Source organism: Thalia democratica, unplaced genomic scaffold (assembly GCF_965202585.1).
Source record: "Thalia democratica unplaced genomic scaffold, ktThaDemo2.hap1.1 HAP1_SCAFFOLD_776, whole genome shotgun sequence".
NCBI classification, from domain to species: Eukaryota; Metazoa; Chordata; class Thaliacea; order Salpida; family Salpidae; genus Thalia; species Thalia democratica.
In genome coordinates this window covers 2,501-12,500 of record NW_028139748.1, presented here as the reverse complement: position 1 = coordinate 12,500, position 10,000 = coordinate 2,501, and the positions used below count along the sequence as shown (strand labels likewise).

Below are 10,000 nucleotides of genomic sequence, written 5' to 3'. Positions count from 1 at the left end.
AGAAGCGGCCGCGCCAGCACTTGCGTGCTGAATTATTACTCCCGCTGTCAGAAAGCAACGCGACCGAACTATAACAGTTACAGGGCTCGGTCCCTTCGAAGAAGAGACGTCGCTTGAAATCAAATTTCGATTCGTTAATGATCCTTCCGCAGGTTCACCTACGGAAACCTTGTTACGACTTTTACTTCCTCTAAATGATCAAGTTCGATCGTCTTTTCGAACACCGGCGAGTGCGTTGCCGCACGTACCAGGCTCAATCGGAGGACCTCACTAAACCATTCAATCGGTAGTAGCGACGGGCGGTGTGTACAAAGGGCAGGGACGTAATCAACGCAAGCTAATGACTCGCGCTTACTGGGAATTCCTCGTTCAAGGGAAACAATTGCAAGTCCCTATCCCTAGCACGACCGGGGTTCAACGGATTACCCGGACCTTTCGGCCTAGGGAACACACGATGATCCGGTCAGTGTAGCGCGCGTGCGGCCCCGAACATCTAAGGGCATCACAGACCTGTTATTGCTCAATCTCGTGTGGCTAAACGCCACTAGTCCCTCTAAGAAGTTGTCTCCGACCCAATGGGTCGAGCAGCTATTTAGCAAGTAAGAGTCTCGTTCGTTATCGGAATTAACCAGACAAATCGCTCCACCAACTAAGAACGGCCATGCACCACCACCCACAGAATCAAGAAAGAGCTCTCAATCTGTCAATCCTCGCTGTGTCCGGGCCGGGTGAGATTTCCCGTGTTGAGTCAAATTAAGCCGCAGGCTCCACTCCTGGTGGTGCCCTTCCGTCAATTCCTTTAAGTTTCAGCTTTGCAACCATACTTCCCCCGGAACCCAAAGACTTTGGTTTCCCGGAAGCTGCCGGACAGTTCTTAAGTTCGACACTGCCCGATCGCTAGTCGGCATCGTTTAAGGTCAGAACTAGGACGGTATCTGATCGTCTTCGAACCTCTGACTTTCGCTCTTGATTAAAGAAAACATTCTTGGCAAATGCTTTCGCAGTCGTTCGTCTTGCGCCGATCCAAGAATTTCACCTCTAACGGCACAGTACGGATGCCCCCGTCCGTTCCTATTAATCATTACCTCGTGCTCCGAAAACCAACAAAATAGAACCGAGGTCCTATTCCATTATTCCATGCAACATTATACAAGCGTAAAGCCTGCTTTGAACACTCTAATTTTTTCAAGGTAAACTTGCCGGACCACCGCAACACTCAGTTAAGAGCACCGCGAAGGCACCGACCAACAAGAACAACAAGGCCAGTGCTAGCCTTTCGACCGACCAACCTCGCCGTCCCTATATCCAACTACGAGCTTTTCAACCGCAACAACTTAAATATACACTTTTGGAGCTGGAATTACCGCGGCTGCTGGCACCAGACTTGCCCTCCAATGGATACTCGTTAAAAAGTTTAAAGTGTACTCATTCCAATTGCAGGACCTCGTACGAGGTCTGCATTGTTATTTTTCGTCACTACCTCCCCGAGCCGGGAATGGGTAATTTGCGCGCCTGCTGCCTTCCTTGGATGTGGTAGCCGTTTCTCAGGCTCCCTCTCCGGAATCGAACCCTGATTCTCCGTCACCCGTTACAACCTCGGTAGGCCGATACCGTACCGACGATAGTTGATAGGGCAGTTGCTTTAATGAGATGTCGCCAGCACTAGGCCGTGCGATCCGCAAGCTTATCCAGAGTCACCATTGTAACGACCCGAAAGCCGGTTAGTTTTGGTCTGATAAATGCGCGCCTCACGTCAGTTCGGCGCTTTACGCATGTATTAGCTCTAGAATTGCCACAGTTATCCATGTAAAAGCGTACAATCAAATGAACCATAACTGATTTAATGAGCCATTCGCAGTTTCACTGTACGTGAGCTCGTACTTACACTTGCATGGCTTAATCTTTGAGACAAGCATATGACTACTGGCAGGATCAACCAGATAACTATCCGAGGGCGTTTAAACCCGTTGCTCGACTGAGCGTTTTTACTGTATAAATACAGACCTTTTCTATCACTCGGCTTAAAAGCCTTGCGAACGTTACTGAAAGTCGGCGCCGGCCTTTTGCTGTTTAAAGCGCCAGCCCGCGTCGACTGCAGCATGCAGCTATACAACTGACTGTTCTTTCTCCCGACCAACCGTTTGCCTTCTGCCGGTTAACTCGTCAGCAGCAACACGCCATCTGTCTGCTGCAGTTACCCGCCTCGAGCCGTGCCTGCCTGCGTCGGCTACTCGTCTCGACGACTTCGCAAAGCTATAAGCCTACCGCCGCTGGACGCTTGTAGTTTTTCATACGCTGCTCCAATGCGTTTACATAGCACGTTCGCCGCCGCTGCAATAGCCGCGCCTCGGGTGCTAAACAGTAATGCTTTAAGCCCGCTTTCTCGTCAAGTCGACCGAACGCACAAACACGTCTCTCTCACTAGTGTAAAGTAATGCATACGTGTATGATGCTCAAATGTTGCTGTTGAACTTTTTTTGCCGATTTTTTCCGATTTTTTTCAATTTCTTTGTTTCTTTTCGATTATTTTAATGTTTTAAGCTTATTTATGCTACGTTTAAATGTTTTAATACTTTTTTATACTTTATTTAATATGTTTAAAAGAAATAAATAAAAAAAAATATGTATAAACTACTTTTTTTAATGTTTTAAATATATATATATTTATTATAAATAAACTTTATTTGTATTATTTTTTATTTAAGCGTACTTTTTAAATCTTTATATTTGTTTTATCGTTTTAAGCACATTGCGATAAATATAATAAACAAAAAATTGAATAAAAATAATAATAATAAAAAAAAAAAAAAAAAAAACATAAGCTTATTTTATATTTTTATTTTATTTTTATTTAAACTTACTTTTCAAACCTTAATACTCGTTTTATTTTTTTAAGCAGATTGCGATAAATATAATAAACAAACAATTAAATGAAAATAAAATAAAAAAATCAAACATAAGCTTATTTTATATGTTACATTTTATCTTTATTTAAACTTACTTTTTAAACCTTTATAGTTGTTTTATTTTTTAAGCACATCGCGATAGATATAATAAACAAACAATGAAATAAAAATAATAATAATAATAATAATAATAATAATAAAAAATCATAAGCTTATTTTGTATGTTTCATTTTATTTTATTTAAAACTTACAATTTAAACCTTTGTATTTGTTCTATTCTTTTAAGCACATCGCGATAAATATAATAAGCAAACAATTTAATAAAAGTAAAATAAAAAAATCAAACATAAGCTTATTTTATATGTTTCATTTTATCTTTATTTAAACTTACTTTTTAAACCTTTATAGTTGTTTTATTTTTTAAGCACATCGCGATAGATATAATAAACAAACAATGAAATAAAAATAATAATAATAATAATAATAATAATAAAAAATCATAAGCTTATTTTGTATGTTTCATTTTATTTTTATTTAAACTTACTTTTTTAACCTTTATAGTTGTTTTATTTTTTAAGCACATGGCGATAGATATAATAAACAAACAATAAAATAAAAATAATAATAATAATAATAATAATAATAAAAAATCATAAGCTTATTTTGTATGTTTCATTTTATTTTTATTTAAACTTACTTTTTTAACCTTTATAGTTGTTTTATTTTTTAAGCACATGGCGATAAATATAATAAGCAAACAATTAAATAAAAATAATAACAAATAAATAAAACAATACGGCTAAACTATAAAAAGAAAACTAAATAACTGATAAATACTTGTAAAACATTATTTGAAAAATGTATTTTGAAACACAACACGATTGATTTATAAATAATAATATATTTTTAATTTGTGTAGTTCATTTAAAGTAGTCTCCCTTTTTGCTTCTGGTTTTATTAGAGTTATATATAACAATAAATGGTGTAGTTTATTTAAAGTAGTCTCCCTTTTTGCTTCTGGTTTAATTAAAATTATATAACACATACTATAGTAAGTTAAATAAACTATAGTAACTTTATAAAACTACTTTACAAAATACATTTGTATAATTTAATAACTTTAAAATAACTATCAAGAATAAAATAGAATAGCTTTAAGTTTAGTATACAATTGGTATGTAAATTGTGTAGTTTATTGAAAGTAGTCTCCTTATTTGCTTCTGGTTTTACTTGAGTTACATAACGTTAAATAAACATACTTAATAAACGTAACCATCAATACTGTCATTTTAATAAAACTAAGTACAAATACATTGAATTAACATAGAACTTTAAAAAGCCTTCGCTAGTATCTGTTGGTAACAGTAAATAACCTATTATGACTCACAATACAGGAGTGCGAAATTTATTTTTCATTTGATTTTTCAGGTATTTATTTATTTGTGGAAATAAACTTTTTTATTACATTAGAAACTAATTGAATTTTTCCTATAACTATACCTATTATTATATTTAGTATGCTTAAAAGTAATAAAATGACACGTCGCGATTATATAATAAACAAACAATCAAACAAACAAAGAAAAAAAAAAAAAAAAAAACTATTTTTTTAAACTTATATTTCAACTATATGTCTTATTTTATTTTCATTTAAACTTACTTTAAACCTCTGTATTTGTTATATATATATTTCAACACAATACGATTAAACTATAAGACAAACAACAAAATAAAATAATCACATTAATAAATACACTAAGCAAATAGCTAGAATAAATATAAATAGTTCAATATATACAATATATTTCTTCCATTTTTAAGTTACTTGTTAAACATATTTATTTAAAAATGTTTCTTTAGAATATAAAACTAACAGTTCTACAAATAAAGAAATTAAAAAGCCAATACACATAACACTAACTTTTCATAAATTAGATATGCAAATATGAACAAAATAGTAACTAAATTCTAAAGCTTTTGTAAACTGTGAACTTATAAACTTATAATAATAATTGCATATTCACCATTCACAATAGCTTTTTATTTAGTACACAACTGGTCTGTAAATTGTGTAGTTTATTGAAAGTATAATCCCGTTTTGCTTCTGGTTTAAATAAAGTTATACAACACATACTAAAGTAAATTAAATAAAGTAATTCACTACTATCGTATTAAATAAAACCAATTTACAAAATACATTAATTTAAATTAAAGTGAACTTTGAACTTATAATAATAATTGCATATTCACTATTCAGAATTTCTTTAAATTTAGTACACAACTGGTCTGTAAATTGTGTTGGTTCTATTCAAGTACTCTCCTTGTTTGTTTTGTTTTAGTTGTATTTATTTTTAGATACTAGCACATTCAATACACATAATAAAGTAAACCAAATAAACTCTATTAATTTAAACTAAGTACAAATACATTAAGTTAATACAAAACTTTAAAAAGCTTTTGCTAGTATCTGTTGGTAACAGTAAATAACTTATTATGACTCACAATACAAAAGTGCAAAATTTATTTTCGTTTGATTTTTCAAGTAGCCACGCTTTTATTTGTTTTTGGACAAAAAGACTTTAAAGTTTTAGTATAAAAGACTAGTTGTATTAATTTTAACTCAGAAAATTGTACTCTACAAGATGGTGCCATTATTTTTTCGATATCTCAAACTGGTCAAACCACTTTTTTAGCGCTCTAATTGGTTTAAACAGCAAATAAGCAAACAGCAAATAACGTTATCTGATTGGCTAAGGTTTTTGTTTGCTAATAACTAGAATTTTCTTTTCTTTTAAGCGTTAAAGAAATGTAAATAAACGAGTAATAAGTATAAATAGGTCAGAAAGAAAAATAGTACAAAAAAGATGAATTCAAAAAGCAAAGGCCTACGGCACGTGGTATTCCCAAGCGGTCACCCATCTAAGTACTAACCACGCCCGACACTGCTTAACTTCCCAGATCGGACGAGATGGGGTGTACTCAGTGTGGTATGGTCGTAGGCGTTTGAAGGCGTTTACAAGCCTTTATAAACCCTTCGGTTTATTTAAAAAACCTATTTGCACTTGATTTACAATCAATTTGATATTTTAAAATTATTCCTTATAAAATTTTAACCTGAATTAACTTTTTTTTTGTTTTTTTAATCAACAGTTACTCCCAAACTGTACTAAAACTGTATTGTAACTGTACAAAAGTGTTTGTTTAAATAATTGTTATCTATAAATTACCTAAGACCAGGAAAAGTAGAAGTAAAGTTTATTGAATTATTAAATAAATAAAATAAAATCGTAAAATAAAATAATACAATATGTTTACAATTTGTCATTGATCTATCCATTTATGTTATTGCATTACAAATACAAACATTGCATACATTCAAGAGTATTATTCATCAATCTTTTCAATATAATAAGTTTTAAATTTATATTTATTTTTAAATAATTCCTGACATTTTAGATTACCTGAGATTTTTTTTTAATTAAATTAATTTTAGTAATTAAATACTTGACGTTCTATTTTGTTTAATTTGATAACTCAACCATGTTTATTTTTTTTACTAATTTAAAAGAACTATTAAACTAAAAGACATTACATACAGCTTCTAAAAGTTTTAAACACCTTAAAAAATATTATTATTTTAAAGATATATTAAAGAACTAAACAGATATTACTCCTAAAAAATCTTGTTAATAATATATAAAAAGTACTCAAAGTCAGACTCGGAAATATATATACTGTTGTATATCTTACTTGAAGTTCACTGTAATTGACACTGTATAACAAAATTATAAAAATCAACCTATTTATATAGCAAAATATTTCTTTATCTTTGTCGTGGCGCGGTGGGTCAGTGGTCTTATCAGCTGACTCATAAGCAGAAGGTTGTAAGATCGAATCCCGCTAGTCGTCACGAAACACCACTATCGTTCAATGTTCGGGCTTCAAATTCTTTGAGATTATACTGTACTATTTATCTATCTAACTAATCTATCTAACAAATGTTGTTCAATCTAGGTTGTGGGTACTTGGGTCGAGTAATGCCTTTGACTTACAATCTGTTGTGGATTGACAATATTCCTCTATCTATCATTAAACAAATCTATCTAATAAATGTTGTTCAATCTAGGTTGTGGGTACTTGGGTCGAGTAATGCCTTTGACCTACAATCTGTTGTTGATTGTCAACATTCCTCTATCTATCAATAATGATTATATTCAATAATAAATGTTGATTAATTCAGTTGTAAGAAAACCAGTGCGCTGGTTAGGTTGGGTAAGGCCTTCGACTTACAATCTTGGGGATTATCAACGTTCATCACAAGTACAGTAACGATCTCATTGAATTTCCAGTTGGAACATAGGATTGTAGTGGTGGCCTACTTTGTAGGTTTTTTGCCTAGTTTGTTTTTTGCCTAGTAGTGTTTGCCTAGTTTGACAAACTATAGTATATATATTGTATAACTTTACTTGTATTATTTTTTATTTAAATTACTACTTATTATTAAAGAATTAAATTTTTTTAGAAAAAAAAACTATGTATTTTAACTAATGCTTATATTATATGTTTTGTTTTATTTTTATTCAAACTTACTTTAAACCTCTGTATTTTTTATACAATACGATTAAACTATATAACAGAAAAATAATTAAATAATCAAACTATTGAATAAGCAGTTAATTAGTGTGTTTTTTTATGCTTCTTTCATTTTTAACTTACTTGTTAACCATATTTCTTTTATTAAAGTATAAAACTAACAGTTACTAAAATAAAATAATCATAAAGTCAATACACAAAACACTAACTTTTTATAATTTAAATATGCAAACATGAATATAGTTATGAATCTATTATTTATTCAAATAGAATTATTCAAAGCTTATAATTATAAAGCTTTTGTATAATGTTTCAATTACAGTGAACTTTAAGTAAGATAAGTTTTTTTTTTTGTAATAACTACAAAATTGGTATTTTAGTTTATTATTAGTAACTAAATACTTATATTTATTATATTTAAAAAAAAACATCTATACTAACTCTAATTTCAAAGCATATTAAATACAAATTTTACCAACTAAATATTTATTTTTATTTTAATTATTATAACTTTCAAACATAAGCTTGTATACCTTATATACCTATATACCTCATATAGTAGGCTTGACATAACATAACATTATTTAATTCTTTTTGTTTGAAATAAACTCATTTAGTTATTAGTAAATTACAACATAAATGTTTATAACAATATAACTAAGATTTAGCTTTTGAGTTAGTAAACTTTGATAGTTTTCTTTTAATAGTTTAATAATCTTTATTTAAGTTCAAGCAAAATTGCTATATATTTAATACACATACAAAAGTAAACTAAGTAAACGTAATTCAATAGTTTCTATTAAGTAAAAGTAATTACAAATACATTAAGTTAATACAAAACTTTAAAAAGCTTTTGCTAGTATCTGTTGGTAACAGTAAATAACTTATTATGACTCACAATACAAAAGTGCAAAATTTATTTTCGTTTGATTTTTCAAGTAGCCACGCTTTTATTTGTTTTTGGACAAAAAAACTTTTAAGTTTTAGTATAAAAGACTAATTGTATTAATTTTAACTCAGAAAATTGTACTCTACAAGATGGTGCCATTATTTTTTCGATATCTCAAACTGGTCAAACCACTTTTTTAGCGCTCTAATTGGTTTAAACAGCAAATAACGTTATCTGATTGGCTTACGTTTTTATTTGCTAATAACTAGAATTTACTTTTCTTTTAAGCGTTAAAGAAATGTAAATAAACGAGTAATAAGTATAAATAGGTCAGAAAGAAAAATAGTACAAAAAAGATGAATTCAAAAAGCAAAAGCCTACGGCACGTGGTATTCCCAAGCGGTCACCCATCTAAGTACTAACCACGCCCGACACTGCTTAACTTCCCAGATCGGACGAGATGGGGTGTGCTCAGTGTGGTATGGTCGTAGGCGTTTGAAAGCGTTTACAAGCCTTTATAAACCCTTCGGTTTGTTTAAAAAACCTATTTGCACTTGATTTACAATCAATTTGATATTTTAAAATTAATCCTTATAAAATTTTAACTTGATGTAAGTATTTTTTTTATTAAAACCTTTTTTTTTGGTGTTTTAATTACAATTACTCCCTGTAACTTTATTTAAGACTTTGTTTAAAAGATTGTTAACTATATTCTATATTAAATACTATGATTAGAAGTAAAGTTTATTAAGTGATTAAACTAAATAAAAAACAATGTTAAAATAAACATGTTGTGTTTAGTTTGTTTTACTATTTCTCATTGTTCTATTTATAGATGGTTTTGTTTTACTTCAAGAATATTTATAGTTAGTTTCTAAAGAATATCTCATACTACATCAGATTTTACGATTAACTTAATTTTAGGTAATAAAATATTTGACGTTTAATTTAATAACTCATCTATGTTTATGTTATAAAATAATAGTATCTAATACACATACATTATAATATAATAATATGTATAACTAGTTGTTTTACTTTAAAATGAATAATTAAGTGGAAGAATTAAAAGAACTCACATTTTTGAAGAGAGCGTGGAAAACCAGAATAGTCTTTTAAAACATTTATTAAATTATCGATAAATATAGAATACAATAGAATTAAACATATAAACGTAACTGTGGTTGCTTAGAAACTGAACAAGAAAATTTTTAATAAAAATATAAAATAGTTATTATATAGAATTAAAATAAAATAAAAGTAATATAAATTATATTTTTAAACTAAATAACAATTCACGAGCAATATTAGCGCATATCAGAGTATGAGTTTATAATAAAGGAATTGCTTCCTTGATGTTGATACTTACCTTATTCAAATAGAATACATTTTCAGCAATCAGGCTTGTGTTTATCTTAGCGCGCGTAACACAACGTTTGTGGGTTTTGGCACACTTTTGTCGATAGTGGGCGCCCCGCCTTTTAAGTACAGAAATTTCGGGAATTTTCGATTTTCGGAATTCTGACTCGACAGATCGTTTTTGTTTGGTCCAGAGACCCCGTAAAAAATTTTTCAGCCCATTTGAAGCATGATGAAAAAATGTTATTTCGAC

The 10,000-nt window shown here is 30.1% G+C and overlaps 3 non-coding genes across 3 annotated transcripts; all 3 read right to left on the bottom strand.

Moving 5' to 3' along the window:
- Positions 1-135: 135 nt before the first annotated feature.
- On the bottom strand, positions 136-1,943 carry LOC145847059 (small subunit ribosomal RNA). The gene has a single exon (XR_014371046.1). It is a non-coding gene; the product is annotated as a small subunit ribosomal RNA (ribosomal RNA).
- A 3,845-nt stretch (positions 1,944-5,788) lies between these two features.
- Positions 5,789-5,907, bottom strand: LOC145847048 (5S ribosomal RNA). The gene has a single exon (XR_014371036.1). It is a non-coding gene; the product is annotated as a 5S ribosomal RNA (ribosomal RNA).
- A 2,855-nt stretch (positions 5,908-8,762) lies between these two features.
- Positions 8,763-8,881, bottom strand: LOC145847067 (5S ribosomal RNA). Its single transcript, XR_014371051.1, has one exon. It is a non-coding gene; the product is annotated as a 5S ribosomal RNA (ribosomal RNA).
- Positions 8,882-10,000: the final 1,119 nt, after the last annotated feature.